We start from the raw sequence: 22143 nt of genomic DNA, 5'->3' as shown, positions 1-22143 counted from the left end.
GACCTCACCGTAAGACTGGATACTGTAAAACTTCTAGAGGAAAACACAGGCAGAACACTCTTTGACACAAATTGCAGCAATAACTTTTTTGGATCCATCTCCTAGAGTAGTAGAAATAAAAGCAAAAATAGATGGGATTAATTAAACTTGAAAAGTTTTGCACAGCAAAGGAATCTATAAAATGAAAAGACAACCTATGGACTGAGAGGAAATATTTGCAAATGATCCTACTGATAAGGGATTATTTTCAAAACTATAGAAATGTCTCATACAGCTTATAAAAAAACAAAAAACCCAATCAAAAATTGGGCAGAAGAACTACATAGATATCTCTCCAGAGAAGACATTCAGGTAGCCAACAGGCACATGAAAAAATGTTCAACATAAGTAATTATTAAGAGAAATGCAAATGAAAACTACAATGAGGTATCACCTCACTGTGGTCAGAGTGGCCATCATTAAAAAGTCTACAAAGAATAAATGCTGGAGAGGATGTGGAGAAAAGGGAATCCTCCTACACTGTTAGTGTGAATGTAAATTGGTGCAGCCACTAGGAAAACAGTATAGACGTTCCTTAAGAAACTAAAAATAGACTTACCATATGATCCAGTAATTCCACACCTGTGCATATATTCGGAGAAAACTCCAATTCGAAAAGATATACACACACCCATATACATAATGGAATACTACTCAGTCATAAAAAAGAAAGAAATGTCATTTGCATCAACATGGATGGAACTAGACATTATAATACTAAGTGAAGTAAGTCAGACAAAGACAAATACATGATATCTCTTATACCTGGATTGTAAAAAAATTATACAAATGAACTTATTTACAAAAGAGAAATAGACCCGCAGACACAGAAAACAAACTTACAGTTACCAAAGGGGATTTGGAGGAGTTTGGGATTAACATATACACACTACTATATATAAAATCAGTAAACAACAAAGACCTACTGTATAGCACCTACTGTATTCAATATCTTATAATAGTGGAAAATAATATATATGCAAAACGGAATCACTCTCCCGTACAAATGAAACTAAGACAACATTGTAAATTAACTATACTTCAATTTAAAAATTATCTATAGAAGATACACACAAGAAATTAAGGGAATCAAAGCATGTACATACCAAAAAAAATCAATGAAACATCAATTAAGGCAGCAAGAGAAGGAAAGAGGGACAAAAATGCTCTAAGTCATATAGAAAAGAATTAACAAAATGGAAACAGTAAGTGCTGCTCTATCAGTAGTTACTTGAAAGGTAAAGAGTTTAAATGTACCAATCAAAAGATACAGATTAGCTGAATGGAGAAAAGAACAAAATTCAACTATATGCCATGTACGAGAGACTCGCTTTTGATCTTAGGACATACATATGCTGCAAGTAAAAGGATGGAAAAAGATACTGCGTGTAAATGCAACTAAAAAAGAACAAGAGTGGCTGTACTTATGTCAGACAAAATAGACTTTAAGACCAAAACAAGAAAAACATAAAGATAAGGTCAGAAAGATACAGCAATTATAAGTATACAGGTACCTAACATAGTAATCATTTTATGATGTGTACATATATAAAACATGTGCACCTTAAATATATTAAAAGTTTTATCAATTATACCTCAATATGACAGAGAATAGAAAACCAATAGAAAAAAAAGAAACTAAAAGTTGGTTTTTTGAATAGGCCAACAAAATTGACAAACCCTTAGCTACATTAACTAAGATAAAAAATGGAAGACAAAATTAGATATTACAACAGAAAACACATTATTTTAGAATTAAATGACTCAATTATCAGAGGGCCTGGTAAAGCAGATTATTTGGGGTGGGGTCTGGATTGGTTACTTTGTATTTGAACAGCGCTCTCAGGTGAGGAATTGGTTAGCCCTGGGAGGGCCCCAGATGTCAAAGCATCAAAAATACAGAAAATAAAAAGGCATGATTAATATACTTCTTTAATAATATCATCTTATATTGGTAAGGTACACTTGTCCTAATTAATGAACCAATTGACACATTAATAACCACAGTTCATCCTAGATATTATGGACTGAATGTTTGTGTCCCCCAAACCCTATGTGACTGTATTCAGGGATTGGGCATTTATGGAAATAACTAAGGTTAAATGAGGTCATACAGATAGGATCCTGATCTGATAAGATTAGTATCCACATGAGGAGAGACCAGAGCTCTCTGGCTGTTTGTCCATATGCCCTAAGGAAAAGCCATGTGAGAAGGCATCCAGAAAGAGAGCTCTCACCAGAAGAGGGCCAGAGAGAAATGTGTTTATGGGAAAACGGTCAGAAAGATACATTTGTTTGAAGATGGAGGAAAGGGGCCATAAGCCAAGGAAATGTGAGCAGCATATAGAAGCCCAAAAAGGCAAGGAAATGGATTCTCTCTGGTAGAGCCTCCAGAAAGAAACACAGGACTGCTGACACCTGGTTTTTGGTCTAGTGCAACCTGTGTTGGACTTCTAGTCTACAGCACTGCAAGGTAATAAATTTTTGTTTAAGTGCTAACTCTGTGGTAATTTGTTACAGCAATAACAGAACACAAATACAGTGGGTAAGGCCAAATAGAGGCCTCTGAACTGCTACAGACCCATCTAAGATGGTAAGTTTTAAAAACCTATTGTATCTCAAGGGTAACAGCAGAAATTAATGTAAACCTTAATAACTCGAAGGATGCAGGCATGGTGCTTTTCATCATATGTTGTTTAATTTGCCAGTTTGCCCCTACTAGACTCAACTAGTAGGTACACTGGTCTTTGCTATGACAGATGTGATATATTTCCTAGAGCAGATTTTCATGGCCTCTGGTACATGGCCACTATATGTGCTCTTTTTTCATTTTTACCAGAAAAGGTCAGAAATAATTTGCATCCACTTGGGATGGACAACAGTATACATCTACATGGCAGTGTTTACTCTCTCACTCGCTCATAAACATCTGAAGGGATGTGATCTAGTTGGACATGCTGATAAATATCACATCAGCTCACTGTGTCTTCAGAACTAAGTTCATTATTTCAGATGGTTAAGAGATCACAGTACATTGGATGCCTTCATAGCCATATGTACTCCAGGGGGTGGGAGACAAACCCTATAAATATTCAGTGGCAAACCAAATCAGTAAAGTTATTAGGGGCATGCTAAGATATCGCCTCAAAAGTGAAAGACAAATTATTACATTTCACAGATCTCACAATGAAGAATAAAAGGAAGTGCCTGGTAATCATATTTGGGTTCTGGAGGATGCATATTTGAAACGTGGAAATACTCACCTGACCCATATACCAGGTGATGCTGCCAGCTTTGAATGGGACTCAGGAAAGAGCTCTGGTGCAGGTGCAGTCTAGGGTTAAGCAGACAAGATACTTGAATCCTATGAAGTGATAGGCTCTATTATATGAAGTGGTTGGAAAGATGAATATGGAGTTTATGGTAAGCTCAAGTAGCAGAATAAAAATCTATATCCTTAGGGCAAGGCTGACATAAAAAAATGGACCTTGATAGAGAACTACTGTCTGTGGGACATCAAGTTTCTATGAAACTATAACTGTTAATCATAATCTGGGTTTTGTCAGATGATTCACATTAAAATGACAGGTGGGTCCAATAGCAATCTATTCTAGGGTAGCTGCCGTGCATCCAAGATAGGGCATGAGTAAGGCCAGAGGGCTCAAGTTAAGCTGAATGAGCTGATGACTCAGACCTCCATGTCATCCATCATCAGCACCTCCTCAGATCACATCCATAGATAGATCAGTCAGAAGGTGGGAGAGTCCCTTATGTCTAGCTGATGGAAGAGGAAAAAAGCCAAAGATTTATGCAAGGATCACCTTGTATATGGATGTAAGTTAAAAATGGATTGTTGCTATATTCTAACTCCATACTCAGGTGGTGCTGAAAGACAGGTAGCCCTCCAAGGAGAGATCCTCCCAAAGGTCAGAGCTCAGGTTGTATGTGCTCATCCACTTAGTATGTAAAGAGAAGTAGCCTGAGGTAAAAATACTTGCTCATTGGTAGTAGTGAATGACTTCTCTGGTTGGTCAGAAGCCTAGAAAGAGAAAAAATAGAGTGGGGAAAAAAGTTTAAAAAGAATCAGATAGATAAACTCACAGGTCCCACAGTGTGTAGTATCACATTTAATGCTCATCAAAGAACATCCACTATGAAAGAGGCTCTTTAAAAAATACAGACTGAGTGAATCGGCCAGTTGAATTTACCTAGACTCAGTCATCAGGCACTCTAGTGCTTCTGAACACCATGAATGATTATTAATTTGAGAAGAATCAGAAATCAAAATGTGAAATAATGAACCATACTACTACTAGAGAAATGCATCTTCTTTAAGTAGGCAGAAATTTCTAATATTGGAAACAAAGATAAATTAATTATAAATTGGTCTTCACTAAAATTAAGAACTTCTGTTGATTGAAATATTAATAGAGTGAAAAATCAAGCAAGATACTGGGAAATAAAATTTGGAATACATACATGTGATAAAAGATTTGTATTCAGAATATGTTAAGAATTCCTACAATCAATAAGTAAAAAACAGAATAACCCACTTTGAAAAATTGGCAAAAAACCTGAACAGCCATGTCACTAAAGAGATCCAAATGATGAATAAACATAGAAAGTGATGCTCAATGTAATTATGCAACAGGGATATGTATATTAACACAATGACTGCAATTACATGCTACTTCAAACAAACCAGAATGGCTGAAATGGAAAAAACATGGTAATATCGACTATTCCCAAGAATGTCCAGCAAATGCAACTTTCATTTGTGGCTTGTGGGAATGTAGAAAAATGTTTGGCATTATCTAGTAAATTTAATCATATGCATAACTTACAGCCCTTCAATTTCACTTCTAGGTGTTTACCCTAGATAAACGAGTACATAAGCCTACCAGATGTCATGTACAAATTGTTTCATAGCACCTCTATTTCTGAGAGTCAACAACTTGAGGCAAACCAAGTGTTCATTATATGTTTATACAATGCAATACAAAACAGTGATTAAAGGAAAAAAGAATGAACTACTGATACATGCAACAACTTGGATAAATCTCACAAATGTTGACTAAGAGAATACAGACACAGGAGTACACACTATATGTTCTATTCATGTAAAGTTCAAGATAGACAAAATAATCATTGGTGACTGAAATCAGAATGGTGATTAGTTTTGGGTGAGAGTGGGTGATGACTGGGAAGAGCAAAAGGAAAATTTCTGTGGTGATGGAAATGTTCTATATCTTGACTTTGATTTTTGGTGGTAGATATATGGTTATATACAAATGTGAAAATTAATTGAACTGTATACTTTGGATTATGCACTTTACCTACTTTACTATGTTATACCTCAATGAAAACAATTAAAAATATTAATTAGTACAATCTGCCATATTACAGAATTGAGGAATAATATCATTTGATAACCTTAATAGATGCAGATAAGTATTAAATAAAATTCAAAACATAGTCGTGTTAAAGAAAACAACTCAGAAACTAATAATAGAAGGGGAGGAGGTCTTTATCTGATAAAGGGAATCTGCAAAAAAGAATAACTCAAAACATTATACTTAATTACAAAATATTGAAAGCATTTCCTCTGAGATCAACAACAAAATAAAAATGTCTCCTGTGAAGCAGGTCTCAAGACAGAATTAGAATTGTGCTAGATTTATTGGAGAAAATGCTTGTGAAAGATAAGGGGGAGATGGAGTAGATGTTGGCCAGGAGAGCCTTGAAATTGTGATGGAGGTCTAACACACGAGAATGAAGGAAGGAAGATTGGATAGAAGAGTATCAGACTACGGTGCATCTTCTATAAAGAGTCATTCGGGCCAGTGAGGAAACCAGATAAAAAATTGTTAGCAGAGTCATGTGTAAGGCAGAAATAAACTGACTCTAAAAAATATAAGTAAGATTATAATAAATAGAAAATACAGTATAATATATAAGAAATAATAGAGAAGTAAGCCCTAATGTAATAGCTGTTACAAAAATGGTAATTGGAGTAAAAAAGGTGCATCAAAATAGGTCATTTATAAGGAACACATTTAAAAGGACAGGCAGAGTTTGGCACACACACAAGAAAAGATGGAATGCAAGAATATTGAGAAGATCTAGTAATTAAATCCAACACTCTAATCAGCTAGTGAAGAAAATTCTAAACAAAACAAAAAGACGACCTACAGACTGGGAGAAAATATTTGCAAACAATGTGATGAACAAGGGCTTAATTTCCAAGATATACAAAGAGCTCATACATCTCAATACTAATAAAACAAGCAACCCAATCAGAAAATGGGCAGAAGTCCTAAATAGACATTTCTCCAAAGAACACATACAGATGGGCAACAGGCACATGAAAAGATGCTCAACATCACTAATTATTAGAGAAATGCAAATCAAAACTACATGAGGTATCACATCACGCCAGTCAGAATGGCTGTCATCAAAAAGTCTACAAATAGGGCTTCCCTGGTGGCGCAGTGGTTGAGAGTCCGCCTGCTGATGCAGGGGACACTGGTTTGTGCCTTGGTCTGGGAGGATCCCACATGCCACGGAGTGGCTGGGCCTGTGAGCCATGGCCGCTGAGCCTGCACGTCCGGAGCCTGTGCTTCGCAACGGGAGAGGCCACAACAGTGAGAGGCCCGCATACCGCAAAACAACAACAACAAAGTCTACAAATAATAAATGCTGGAGTGGTTGTGGAGAAAACGGAACCCTCCTACACTGTTGGTGGGAATATAAGTTGGTGCAGCCACAATGGAAAACAGTATGGAGGTTCCTTGAAAATCCAAAAATAGAGTTAACATATGATCCAGGAATCCCACTCCTGGGCATGTATCTGGAAAAGAGGAAAACTCTAATTTGAAAAGATGTGTGTTTGTGTGTGTGTGTTTGTGTGTGTATAACTGAATCACTTTGTTGTACACCTGAAACTAACACAATATCATAAATCAACTATACTTCAATAAAAATTAAAATATCAGTCGATAGTTTTAAAAAGCATTCAGAGTGTGACATCATCAAGATGGCAGAATAAGAGAACAACCACTGGTAACACCACACAGCAACAATAATTTGGCAGCTATCCTATCCCTGGACAATAGTGCCTTTGTGGGATCCAGGTAGAAATCCACATCTATGCTGTGTGTAGCAGGCCCTCCAACCTTGGTCTGGCTATGGATCCTTTTATCAGCCTGTTATCTGGCTCCAGCCACTTTCACCTGAGGTCCAGGAGTGATCCTGCCAGCCCAGAGACCTGCTGGGAGTCATGCCTGCCTATACCTGCAGCAGCAGCCATATGATCTGGCTCCAAGCACACTTAACTGCAATACCAGAGCAAATCCCATCATCTAGGAACCAACAAGAGAAGGTCTTTACCTGCTAAAACCACACTGTAAAGACTAAAAGTGGTGTTTGTGCCTTAAAATGCATAGATACCAATGCAAGATTATAAGGATCATGAAAATCAGGCAAACATAACACCACCAAAGGAAACTGATGCAGCTCCAGTAACTGACCCCAACAAAATGGAGATCTACTAATTGCCTGACAAAGAATTCAAACTAATCATCTTAAAGGAGCTCAATGATATGAAAAAAAACACACTATAGACAACTAAATGAGATCAGGGAAATGCATGAACAAAAGAAGTTTAATAAAGTAACAGAAACCATAAAAAAAGAACAGATGAAAAATCCTGAGGCTGAAGAATACAATGACAGGACTAAAGAATTCTAGAGAGCTTCAAAAGCCTAATTGACCATGTAAAAGAAATAATTAGCAAACTTGAAGACAGACCATTTGAAATTAGAGCGGGGAAAGCACATGAAAAAGAATGAAGAAAGCAAATGGGACTTATGGGACATAATTAATTAAACAAATGAATATACACATTATGGGAATTCCAGAAGGACAAGAGAGAGAGAAAGGAGCAGAGGGTTTATTCAAAGAAATAAAGCTGAAAACTTCCCAAATCTTAGAAGGCATAATGACACCCAGATTCATGAAGCTTAAAGGACCCCAAGCAAGCTCAACCCAAAGAAGACTACTATGAGACACATTATAATTAAATTCTCAGTAGTCAAATACAAAGGAAAAATTTTGAAAGAAGCAAGAGAAAAATGACTTGCCACATAAAGCCTCCCCTCCCCCCATAAGGCTATCAACAGTTTTCTTAGCAGAAACCTTGCAGGACACGAGAGTGTGATAATATATTCAAAGAGATGAAAGAAAACAAAAAACCTGCCAACCAAGAACACTATACATGAAAAAATTGTCCTTCAGAAATGAGGACAGATGAAGACATTCCCAGACAAAAGGTGAAGGACTTTATCACCATTAGATCTGCCTTGTAAGAAATGCTACGGGGACTTTTTCAGGCTGAAAGGAAAGGACACTAAGTTACAACAGGAAAATATATAAAGTATAAAACTCACTGGTAAAGATAACTATATAGTCAAATCAGAATACTGTAATACTGTAATGGTGGTATATATAAATTATATTAAAAAAATATATATATATTTATATATATAAATTATATAAAATTTTAACTCAGGTATAAATGTTAAAAGACCAAAGTATTACATGTAACTATAGCTGCAATAATTTGTTAATGGATACACAGTATCAAGAGAGTTAAATGTGATGTCAATAGCATAAAAGAGGTAGGGAGAGAAGTAAAAGTGTAGCTTTTTTTTTTTTTTTTTTTTGAGGTACGCAGGCCTCTCACTGTTGTGGCCTCTCCCGTTGTGGAGCACAGGCTCTGGACGCACAGGCTCAGCGCCCATGGCTCACGGGCTCACGGCATGTGGGATCTTCCCGGATCGGGGCACGAACCCATGTCCCCTGTATTGGAAGGCGGACTCTCAACCACTGTGCCACCAGGGAACCCAAAGTGTAGCATTTTTGTATGCAATTGAAGTTGTCGTTATCAGTTTAAAATAGACTGTTATAACTTTAAGATGTTTGTGAGCCTCATGGTAACTACAAAGAAAAAAACCTCAGTAGATACACAACAGACAGAGAAATCAAAGCATATCACTTCAAAAAATCAATAAATCATAAAGGAAGACAGCAAGAGAGGAAGGAAAAAAAGGAACTAGAAAACAGTTAACAAAAATGGCTATAACTCCTTACCTATCAATAATTACTTTAAATTCAAATGGATTAAATTCTCCAATCAAAAGACACAGAGTGCCTGACTGGTTTTTTAAAAGCAGGATCCAACAGTATGCTGAGTACTTAAAGCTCAATTTAGCTTTAAGGACACACATTGGCTGAAAGTGAATATATGGAAAAAGATATTCCATGTGAATAGTAACCAAAGACAGTAGAGGTCCTATACTTTTATCAGACACACTAAACTTTCAGTCAAAGTCTGTCACAAGAGACAAAGAAGATCACCATTATGAAGGAGTCCATTTGTCAAGAGTATATAAAAATTATAACATATATACCAAACATTGGAGCACTTAAATATATAAAGCAAATATTCTGACAGATCTGAAGTGAGGTAGAGACAGCAGTATAATAATAGTAGTAAGGGATTTCGATACTTTACTTTCAACAATGGATAGATCATCCAGATGGAAAAATCAACAAGGGAACAGCAGACTTGAATAACACTACAGACAAGTGGATCTAAAAGACTTATACAGACCAATCTATCCAACAGTTACAGAAAACACATTCTTCTAAGAGTACACAGAACATTTTCCAGCATAGATCATATGCTAGACTGCAAAACAAGTGTTAACAATTTAAGAAGATTGAAATCATATCAGGTATCTTTTCTGATAACAGTGGTATGAACCTAGATACCAAAAATAAAAGAAAAATTGCATAAGTCACAAATGTGTGGAAATTAAACAACAAGATCCTGAACAACTAACGGGTCAAAGAAGAAATCAAAGGGATGTCAAAAAAATAACTTGAGACAAAATTGGAAACACAGCATACCAAAACTTATGCGATGCAGCAAAAGCAAAAACTAAGGCAAGTTTATAGCAGTAAATGCCTACATTAAGAAAAAAGAAGTATCTTAAATATCTTAAATAAACAACCTAATTTTACATGTCAAAGAACAAAATAAGCCCAAAGTTAGCAGAAAGGAGATTCAAAAGATCAGAGCAACAAGAAATAAAACAGAACAAGAATACAAATGAGATTCGAAATGATCAATGAAACTAAGAGTTGGTTTTTGAAAAGATAAGCAAAATTGACAAAACTTTAGGTGGACTAACCAAGAAAGAGAGAAGACTCAACATACTCATGTAATTAAAATTAGAAATAAGATGAGACATTACAACTGATACCATAGAAATAAAAAGGAATCATAGGAGACTACTGTCAGTAATCATATGTTAACAAATTGGAACCTGAAGAAATGGGTAAATTCCTAGAAACAAAAACTACTAAGACTAAGAATCTGAACAGACCAGTAATAAATAAGGGTATAGAAACAGTAATGAAAAGAAAAACAAAGCTGGAGGCATCACACTTCTTGATTTCAAACTATACTGCAAAGCTATAGTAATCAAAACAGTATCTTACTGGCATTAAAAACTGACTTATAGACCAATGGAAACAAATAGAGAGTTCAGAGATAAACCCACACATTTATGTCAATTAATCTTTCACAAAGGTGTCAAGAACACACAGTGGGGAAAATGATAGTCTCCTTAATAAATGGTGTAGGAAAATATGGATAGCTGTCTGTGAAGGAATGAAATTGGACCCTTGTCTTACACCATAAAAAATAATTAACTCAAAATGTACTAAAGACTTACATGTAAGACCTGAAACCATAAAATTCCTAAGTGAAAACATTGAGACAATTCTTCTTGACATTGGTCTTGGCAATGCTTTTTTGGATATAACACAGAAACCAAAGTAAACAAAAGCAAAAATAAACAAGTGGGAATACTTCAAAGTAAAAAGTTTCTGCAACAGCAGAGAAAACATTATGGAAAACAACAGAATGAAAAGGCAGTATATGGAATGGGAGAAAATATTTACAAGCCATACATCTAATAAAGGGTTAATATCCAAAATATATAAGAAACTCACACACCTCAATAGCAAGATGTAAAAATGGGCAAAGGATCTTATTTAGACATCATCCAAAGGAGACATACAAATATCCAACAGGTATTTGATTAGATGCTCAACATCACTAATCATCAGTGAAATGTAAATCAAAACAACAATGAGATATCATAATTGTCAGGATGGCTATTATCAAAAAGACAAGCACTTTTTGTGCTGACAGGGATGTGGAGAAAAGGGAAACCTTGTACACTTTTGATGGGAATGTAAACAGATATAGCCTTTATGGAAATCAGTGTAGGGGTTCCTCAGAAAAGTTAAAAATAGAACTACCATATGATCTAGAATCCCATTTTTGAGTATATATATATGTAAAGGAATTGGAATCAGGATCTCGAAGAGTTACCTGAACTGGTCCAATGTTCACTACAGCATTGTTCACTACAGCCAAAATATGGAAAGAATCTAAGTGTCTGTTGACAGATGAATGGATAAAGAAAATGTGTGTGTGTGTGTGTGTGTGTGTGTGTATGTGTATGTATATAACTTGAAGTCATACTATCTGAGAGTAGAATGGTTATTGCCTGGGGCTGGAAGGTGGGGGAAATGGAGAGATGTTGACCAAAGGGTAAAAACTTTCAGTTATAAGATGAATAAAATCTGGGAATCTAATGTACAGCATGCTGACTATAGTTAATAAGACTGTATTATATACTTGAAATTTGCTGAGACTAGATCTTGTGTTCATATAATACACATACAAAGTGGTTAGTATGTGAAGTTATGGATATGTTAATAGCTTGTTTGTGGTAATAATTTCACAATGAATACATATATCAAATCATCACATTGTATACCTTATACATATATTGTACAATTTTTATTTGTCACTTATACCTCAATAATGCTGGAAAAAAATTAAAAGACATTCTTGACTTAAAATGTCCATCTAGCAGAGGCCTAAAGCAAAAACATACTCAGTGGAAAAAATTTAGACTGATTTGCTTTAATACTGGCAACAAACCAAAGATGATCTCTCTGCTCACTAGTGTTCCATAAAATGTAGAGCCTGTCAGACGATATGAGACAAATGTTTGCAAGAGGAATGACATACTCACTTCTATATATGCAAACTATTAGAACCAGTAAGAAAGTTCAAAAAGATTGCCAGATAAAAACTCTGCTAGTAAAATTCAATACATTTTAATACCAGCAATAACTCACTAGAAAAATATAAAATAAGATAGCAACAAAAATTAAGCATTAAGACTTTAACCTAACAAGGGTTAGGTTATGTATGTCTAACAAGGAATACATAAGACCTTAATAGAGAAATTGTTAAAGTTGCTTTTAAAATACTAAAAGAAGAAAAAAATGGATGGAAATTACCTCATATTCAAGGTGCAATGACTAATATGGTAAAGCTGCCACTTCTCTCCAGATTAACCTAAGAACTTAATGCAATTCCCATACAGATTTTATGTAGAAGAGTAAAGGTCTATGAATAGCTAGAGCAATTTTTAAAAATGGAGCTATGCTGGTGTCTTATCCTACCAGATAAACGGTACAATACAAATCGATGTAAAAAATAGTGTGATAGTAGTGTAGGAACAAATAGAGTAGTGTAAGAAGCAAATCAGAGACCTGAAGAACATCCCATCTCTGTGGGAACTTAGCACACAATATATGTGGCTTCATAAATCAATCAGGAAAAGAATGGTTCTTTTGGTAGATGGAACTGGGAAAAAATGACTCATAATATGGAGAAAAATAATATTGGATCCCTGTAGTATATCACATACCAAAATGATTTCTCATGGATCAAAGATCTAAACATGAAAGACAAAAGTATAAAATTAATAGAAATCAATGTAAAAGGTATCTTTGTAATAACTTTCCTAAGGCCCCTAAACCCAAATCACAATACAACAATTAATGTATTTCACTGTATTAAAAATAAAGATTTCTGACCAACTAGACAATAGAGACATAGTTAATGGCATAGGTGGCAGAAAATATTGGCAACGTTTTAAACCAATAAGCAATAAATATCTGGACTATGTAAGGAACCCCTGCACATCAACACAAATAGATAATAAATCAAACCCTTCCTTAGAACAGAATACCTAAATTGCTAAAAGGTATATGGATAAAAATATATACAAAAGGAAACGGTTGCTTAAAGATGATGATCATGATTAGAAAAATACAATTTGGAATAATGAAATACCACTTTATGCTCACCTGATTAGGACAAATTAGAAAGCCTGGTAACATCAAGTGTTAGTGAGTGGTTGACAGGAACCTTCAGGCACTGCCACTGAAAGTGCAAACTAGTACTGCTGCTTTGGAACAGCTGAGTAGAACTTCAGGAAAACAAATTATACCCTGGCCCCTGCAATCTCATTCTTGCGGGTGTTCACCCAGCAAACATGAAAAAGGCATGTGGTTACAAAATAATTGGATCCCATCACCAGGGAACTGGATGACTAGAGCATTAGAGTGTGATGCATCAGTGAGAAGCAATGGCTCAGATATACTTGCAACTACAGAATAGTGCTTAAAACGTATGGCTGTTGAAAAGAAAAAAGTAAGAGATCTACAGTAGCCCGCTATGCAAATTTAAAATACTTGCATAAAACATATATTTTTCAAACATCAAGTTTATCTAAGGACACATTAAATACATTAGAGCAAATGCCTGTAGCTGAGTAGTGGGAGAAGGATAGGGATGAATGTGATAATGTAAAAATAAGAGATGGACCTTGAATAAACTAGTGATGATAATATGCCACAGTATTAGTATGATTAACTCAACCCTATCTCCCTTCAGTTAAAAAAAAGCAAAGTTAGAAGTGTTACACATTCACAATCCATTTAAGGAAAAGTCACTAGTATTGAATTGTATCTTTCTATTTGAATACAGAAAAATAATTACCATTCAAGGTTACTGTTTTATGTAAAATTTTAATATTAAAATCAACAAAATGTAGGTAGAAAATTCAGTGATATCTCAGAGTTTACATTAGTTTATTGATGCTATTATTTAAAAATTTTTAAATATAATTTTCAAGAAAATAATTGCTAAAGTTAAGTGACCCAGATATGAAATTTTGTTATACTCTTACCTTTATGTGACTTTGCTCTCTGTATCCTTTGGAAAACAAATTTATAAACTCTTCTAAAAGCTTTAAAGTCTTTGCTCCTCTAGAATATTTTCAAAGCTTATTCTTGTTAGATTTTCTTCATTTTTCTCTAAACAAATTAAATAGCAAATTATCTTGAAAAATTATAATTAGAAAACAGTGTAAACCTTTTTTATTGGGTAAAATATTCGTAACATAAAATCTGTCATTTTACCTATTTTTAAGTGTACAGTTCAGTGGCATTGAGTACATTCACAATGATGTGCAACCATCACTATCGTCCATCTCCAGAAATTTTTTTTAATCTTTCCAATCAGAAACTTTGTCCATTAAATAATAACTCCCAATTCACCCTTTCCCTAGCATCTGGCAACCATTCTAACTTTTGTCTCTATGAATTTGAGTACTCTATCTCATATATGTGGAATCATGCAGTATTTGCCCATTTGAGACTGGCTTATTTCACTTACATAAGTCTTCAAGGTTCATCCATGTTGTAGCATGTGTCAGAATTTCCTTCTTTCTTCAGGCTGAATAACATTACATTGTATGTACATGTATCACTTTCTTTATGCATTCATCCATTGTTGGAGACTTGGACTGCTTCTATCTTTTGGCTATTGTGGAATAATGCTGCTATAAACAGGAGTATACAAGTATCTGTTTCAGTCTCTGCCTTCAATTCTTTTGGGTATATGTTTCATTATTTTCAGGAACTGGCATACATTTTCTACAGTAAACGTACCATTTTACCTACTTGCTATTTTCTGTGATTAAAAAAATTAGCTATTCTAATGAATGTGAGGTGATATCTCATTGTGGTTTTGTTTTGCATTTTCTTAATAATTAGTGATGTTGAGCATCTTTTCACATACTTGTTGGCCATTTGTTTATTTCCTTTGGAGAAATGTCTATTCAAGTCATTTGCCCATTTTTAAAAATAAATTTATTATTTATTTATTTATTTTTGGCTGCATTGGGTCTTTGTTGCTGCACGCGGGCTTTCCCTAGCTGCGGCGAGTGGGGGGCTTCTTTTTTTTTTAATCTTTATTGGAGTATAATTGCTTTACAATGGTGTGCTAGTTTCTGCTTTATAACAAAGTGAATCAGTTATACATATACATATGTTCCCGTATCTCTTCCCTCTTGCGTCTGCCTCCCTCCCACCCTCCCTATCCCACCCCTCTAGGTGGTCACAAAGCACCGAGCTGATCTCCCTGTGCTATGCGGCTGCTTCCCACTAGCTATCTATTTTACGTTTGGTAGTGTGTATATGTCCATGCCACTCTCTCGCTTTGTCACAGCTTACCCTTTCCCCTCCCCATATCCTCAAGTCCATTCTCTAGTAGGTCTGTGTCTTTATTCCTGTCTTACCCCTAGGTTCTTCATGACATTTTTTTTTTGAGAGCAAGATTTACTATTTTTTCCCCTTTTCCTCTTTTTGTGAGTGTGTATGTGTATGCTTCTGTGTGAGATTTTGTCTGTATAGCTTTGCTGTCACCATTTGTTCTAGGGTTCTATCCGTCCGTTTTTCCCTCCCTCCCTTCCTTCTTTTTCTCCCTTTTATTCTGAGCCGTGTGGATGAAAGGCTCTTGGTGCTGCAGCCAGGAGTCAGTGCTATGCCTCTGAGGTGGGAGAGCCAACTTCAGGACACTGGTCCACAAGAGACCTCCCAGCTTCACATAATATCAAACGGCGAAAATCTCCCAGAGATCTCCATCTCAACACCAGCACCCAGCTTCACTCAATGACCAGCAAGCTACAGTGCTGGACACCCTATGCCAAACAACTAGCAAGACAGGAACACAACCCCACCCATTAGCAGAGAGGCTGCCTAAGATCATAATAAGTCCACAGACACCCCAAAACACACCACCAGACGTGGACCTGCCCATCAGAAAGACAAGATCCAGCCTCATCCACCAGAACACAGGCAGTATCCCCTCCACCAGGAAGCCTACACAACCCACTGAAACAACTTTAGCTACTGGGGACAAACACCAAAAACAACGAGAACTACGACCCTGCAGCCTGCAAAAAGGAGACCCCAAACACAGTAAGTTAAGCAAAATGAGAAGACAGAAAAACACACAGCAGATGAAGGAGGAAGATAAAAACCCACCAGACTGAACAAATGAAGGGGGCTTCTCTTTGGTGCAGTGTGCGGGCTTCTCATTGTGGTGGCTTCTCTTGTTGAGGAGCATGGGCTCTAGGTGCATGGGCTTTCAGTAGTCACAGCACGTGGGCTCAGTAGTTGTGGCTCACGGGCTCTAGGGTATATGGGCTTCAGTAGTTGTAGTGCATGGGCTCAGTAGTTGTGGCTCTCAGGCTCTAGGGCACACGGGCTCCAGGGCACATGGGCTTCAGTAGTTGTAGCACATGGGCTTAGTTGCTCTGCAGCATGTGGGATCTTCCCAGACTAGGGATCGAACCTGTGTCCCCTGCATTGGCAGGCAGATTCTTAACCTGCCAATTCTCATCATTCTTAATGATCTGTGCCACCAGGGAAGTCCCCATTTGCCCATTTTTAAATCAGGTTTTTGTTTTTGTTATTGAGTTGTAGGAGATATTTATATATTCTGGATCTTAATGCCATATCAGATATATGATTTGAAAATATTTTCTCCCATCCTGTGGATTGCCTTTTCATTCTGTTGATAGTATCCTTTGATGTAGAAAAGTTTTAAATTCTGTTGAAGTCCAGTTTATTTATTTTTTCCTTTGTTGTCTGTGCTTTTCGCATCATTTTCAAGAAATTGTCAAATCTAATGTCATGAAGCTTTCCCCATTTTAAGAGTTTTGTAGTTTTAGCACTCATGTTTACATCTTTGATCTACTTAGAATTTTTAAATATGTGTAAGGTAAGGATCCAATTTTTTCTTTGCATGTGGATATCCAGTTTTCCCAGCACCACTTGTTGAAGAGACTGTTTTCCCCACTGAATGGTCTTGGCACCCCTGTCAAAATTCATTCAACCATATATGCAAGGGTTTATCTATGGGCTCTCTATTGTATTTGATTGGCCTATATGCCTGTCGGCATGCCAGTACCACACTGTTTTGTTTATGCAGTTTTGTGGAAAATTTTGATATCAGAAACTGTAAAACTTCCAAATTTTTTCTCCTTTTTCAAGATTGTCTTGGCTATTTGGGTTCCCTTGTGGGTCCATATAAATTTTAGTATGGATTTTTCCATTTCTGCAAAAATGTAACTCAAATTTTGATAAGGATTGCATTGAATCTGTAGACCACATGGGATAATACTGACATCCTAACAGTATTATCTTCCAGTCCATGAACATGGGAAGTCTTTTCATTTATTTGTGTCTTTAATTTCTTTCTGCAATGTTTTGTAGTTTCAGTGTACAAATCTTTTGCCTTCTTGGCTAAGTTTATTGCTAAGTATTTTATTCTTTTTGTTACTATCATTAACAAAATTATTTTCTTCCTTTTCAAATTGGCCATTGTTAGTGTAGAAACACAACTGATTTTTGTGTGTTGATTTTGCATCCTTGGACTCTGCTAAATTTGTTTATTAGTTTTTCTGCATGTGGAATATTTAGGGTTTTCCACACATAAGGTGATCATGTTGTCTAAAAATATAATTTGACTTTTTCCTTGCCAGTTTGGATTCCTTTTATTAATTTTTCTTTCCTAATTACTCTGGCCAGGACTTCTAGTACTATATTAAATAGAAAGGGCAAGAGTCAGAATATTATCTTGTTCCTGATCTTAGAGGAAAAGCTTTCAGTCTTTCATCATTGAGTATGTTAACTGTGGACTTTTCATATATGGCTTTATCATGTTGAGTTAGTTTCCTTCTATTCCTAGTTTTTTGGGTGTTTTTAATCATGAAAAGGTATTGAATTATGTCAAATACTTTTTCTGCATCAATTGAGATGATCATGTGTTTTTTTTCTTTCATTCTGTTAATGTGGTACACTTCATTCAATAATTTTAATATGTTGAACCACACTTGCATTCCATTAATAAATACCACTTGGTCATGGTTTGTAAACCTTTAACTGTTGAATTCAGTTTTCTAGCATTTTTTGAGTATTTTTACATTAATATATACAAATGATGCTGGTCTATATTTTTCTTCCCTTGTGATGTCTTTGTCTTTGGAATCAGGGTAATACAGACTCTTGAATGAGTGAGGAAGTGTTCACTCTTTCAATTTTTTAAGAGTTTGAATTAAGATTGATGTTAATTTTTCTTTAAATATTTGGTACAACTCACCTATGAGGCCATCTGTTCTGGGGCTTTTGTCAGGAGGTTTTTGATTACTGCTTCAGTTTCCTTGGTATTATAACTATGTTCAGATTGCCTATTTATTTACGATCACTGTTACTAGGCTTTTTCTTTCTCTTTTATTTTTAAAATTTTTCTCTTTTCTTTTTAAATTGAAGTACAATTGACTTACAATATTAGTTTCAGATTTCAACAGAGTGATTTGATGTTTTTATACACTACAAATGATCACCACAATAATCTAGTTACCATCTGTCACCATATACAATTATTATATTATTGGCTATATTGCCTATGTGATACATTACATCCCTGTGACTTATTTATGACTGGAAGTTTATATGTCTGTCTTAATCTCCCTCACCTATTTAACTCAACCCCCTCCCCGCCCCCATGTCAACCACCAGTTTTTTCTCTGTATCTATGAGTCTGGTTCTGTTTTGTTATGTTTGTTCATTTATTTTGTTTCTTAGATTTCACATATAAATGAAATGGTGTATAGTATTTGTCTTTCTCTTTCTGACATTTCACTTAGCATAATACCCTCTAGGTCCATCCCTGTTGTTGCAAATGGCAAGATTGCTTTTGGTTTTATGGCTGAGTAATATTCAATTATGTGTGTGCATACACACACATATACACATCTTTATCCATTCACAAGTGAGACTCTTGTAGGCAGCATATATACGCATTTTGTATTTTATCCATTCAGCCACTCTGTGTCTTTTTTTTTTTTTTTGGCTGTGTTGGGTCTTCATTTCTGTGCGAGGGCTTTCTCTAGTTGTGGCAAGTGGGGGCCACCCTTCATCGTGGTGAGCGGGCCTCTCATTATCGCGGCCTCTCTTGTCGCGGAGCACAGGCTCCAGACATGCAGGCTCAGTAGTTGTGGCTCATGGGCCGAGTTGCTCTGCGGCATGTGGGATCTTCCCAGACCAGGGCTCGAACCCGTGTCCCCTGCATTAGCAGGCAGATTCTCAGCCACTGCACCACCAGGGAAGCCCTGTGTCGTTTTTTAAATTTTTAGCTGCGTTGGGTCTTTGTTGTTGGGTGTGGGCTTCTCATTGCGGTGGCTTCTCTTGTTGCGGAGCACAGGCTCTAGGCACGTGGGCTTCAGTAGTTGTGGCGTGCGGGTTCAGTAGTTGTGGCTCGTGGGCTCTAGAGCTCAGGCTCAGTAGTTGTGGCACATGGACTTAGTTGCTCCACAGCATGTGGGATCTTCCCAGACCAGGGATCGAACCCATGTCCCCTGCATTGGCAGGCAGATTGTTAATCACTGCACCACCAGGGAAGTCCCTCCTCTGTGTCTTTTCATTGAAGTACTTAGTCCATTTATACTTAAAGTAATTATTGATGCAAATGTACTTACTGTTTTCTGGTTGTTTTTGTAGTTCATTTTTGTTCCTTTCTTCTTTTTTGCTCTCTTCTTTTGTGATCTGACTAGTTTCCAGAGCTCCTAAAATGTTATTTTATCAGCGTTTAGTTTTTTCCAAGCTTCCTAGTCCATCATCTTGCTGATGTCACTCCTCAAAGACAATTTAAATCTTGTAAATTTTTAACAAGTGTTAATTATCAATTAGTACCATTTTCCCCTTCAATCACCTTAGCAATGGAAGGTACCTCTGGGAATTCCCAACTTCATTTCTTATTTCTAAGTAAGACTGTAATGAAATAGGTTAAAAAAAAATCTTGCCAATCTAAGCATAACCTTAGGCCCTTTGAAATTTTTCTTTCTCCATCCCAGACCTACTTGAAACCAGGTTTCTCCATATTGGTGATGCAATCTCTAAAGGTAAGTAATTGTGAACATGAGTTTATAATCTACCTCTTCAGCCAACTCACAACTTGAAATTGTCATCTTGCCCTATTCAGTCTTATTCTTCCCTTTTTGCCCTATATCGAAGCCTTTCAATTTCCATTTTGGACAACTCTTAAGTCAGACCTGTGTGGTGCATCCTTCCTTTGCCACTCAGCCATTAAATCCAATTTTGTTTTCAGACTTCTATTTGAACAGCCTAGTTTATTTTGTTTCTTACATACCTCATATCTTCATCACACTTTCATTGCTACTATCCTATTTGATTCTTACAGTTGTTGGTCATTAAGCTTTATCCAAGGCCTTTAATGTCAATCACTTTATCCTTACTTCTGAGGCATATATGATGTGTTCTACACACTTTGGAAAAAGGAAACATAATCCTGCAGTATTATGGTTAAATTATGAAAGCGAACATATATTATCAAAACAGAACCCTTAAAAGACAAGAGAAATCCCCTGAAAGAGAAAACAATGAAACAGACCTCTTCAGTCTACCAGATCCCAAGTTCAAAAAGGAGGTAATAAAAATACTGAAGGAGTTAAGAAAGGCTATCAATAGAAATGCAGATCATTGTAACAAGGAACTAGAAACTATAAAGATGAGCCAATTAAAATTAGAAAACTCACTTGCTGAGATGAAAGCTGAGCAAAAGGCAATAAACAGCAAACTAGATAATGCAGAACAATGAATAAGTGATCTGGCAGAGAGGATAATGGAAATCACCCAATCAGAAAGCAGACAGAAAGACAAATGAAAAAAAATGAAAGCAACATATGAGACCTATGGGATAATATAGAGCAAGACAATCCACACATAGTAGGGATCCCAGAAAGAGAAGAAAGAGAAAAGGGGATCGAAAATGTATTTGAAGAAACTATGGCTGAAAATTTATGAAACCTAAAGAAGGAAACATATCCAGGTACAGGAAGCACAAAGAGTCTCAAACAAGATAAACCCAAACAGACCTACACCAAGACATATTATAGTTAAAATGACAAAAGTTAGAGAGGATTCTAAAGGCAGCATGAGAAAAACAAAGAGTTAGTTACAAGGGACCCCCATAAAGTTATCAGCTGATTTCTCTAAAGAGAGAGATTATCATACTAAGTGAAGTAAGACAGAGAAAGACAAATATATGGTATCATTTGTATGTGCAATCTTAAAAAATGATACAAATGAACTTATTTGCAAAACAAAAACAGACTCACAGACAATAGAAAACAAACTTATGGTTGGTTACCAAAGGGGAAAGTTCAGGGCGGGGCGGGGGGGATAAATTAGGAGTTTGGGATTAGCAGATACAAACTACTATATATAAACAACATGTTCCTACTGTATAGCACAGGGAACTGTATTCAATATTTTGTAATAAACTATAATGGAAAAGAATATGAAAATATAAAAGTATATATATATTTACATATATATAAAAGTCTATACATACATATAACTGAATCACTTTGCTGTACACCAGAAACTATCAAATCATTATAAATTAACAATATTTCTATTTTAAAAAGTGTTATATGTACACATACTTATGATTCACAAATTCTGTATATAATTCACCTTACTATATACATATTCATTTAACATTTGTTTCCCTCATTAGATTCTGAGTTGATGAAATGATGCTTGATTGGTTTACCCTTGTAAACCAAACAATTAACACTGTGCCTGGATATAATAAACACTGAATTTTAACTGAATTAATAAATGAATGGAAAAAACAAACAAACATAACCTGTTCTTCTGTCCAAATCTTAAATTTAGGGTTTCCTGTTCATATTCTCATTTCATTATACAAATACTCTCTGGGTGATTACT

The 22143-nt window shown here is 35.8% G+C and overlaps 1 protein-coding gene across 1 annotated transcript in view; it reads right to left on the bottom strand.

Moving 5' to 3' along the window:
- Positions 1-680: 680 nt before the first annotated feature.
- CCDC7 (coiled-coil domain containing 7) overlaps positions 681-22143 on the bottom strand; it is a gene marked incomplete at its 5' end in the record, with an annotated part of 156497 nt that continues 135034 nt past the window's right edge. Inside the window, 3 exon segments of the mRNA XM_081228226.1 lie at positions 681-3373; positions 3861-4078; positions 14229-14882.

Source organism: Mesoplodon bidens, assembly GCF_964165515.1.
Source record: "Mesoplodon bidens genome assembly, chromosome: 3".
NCBI lineage: Eukaryota > Metazoa > Chordata > Mammalia > Artiodactyla > Ziphiidae > Mesoplodon > Mesoplodon bidens.
Note: the sequence above shows the minus strand (reverse complement) of the source record. Positions and strands in the feature narration are given on the sequence as shown.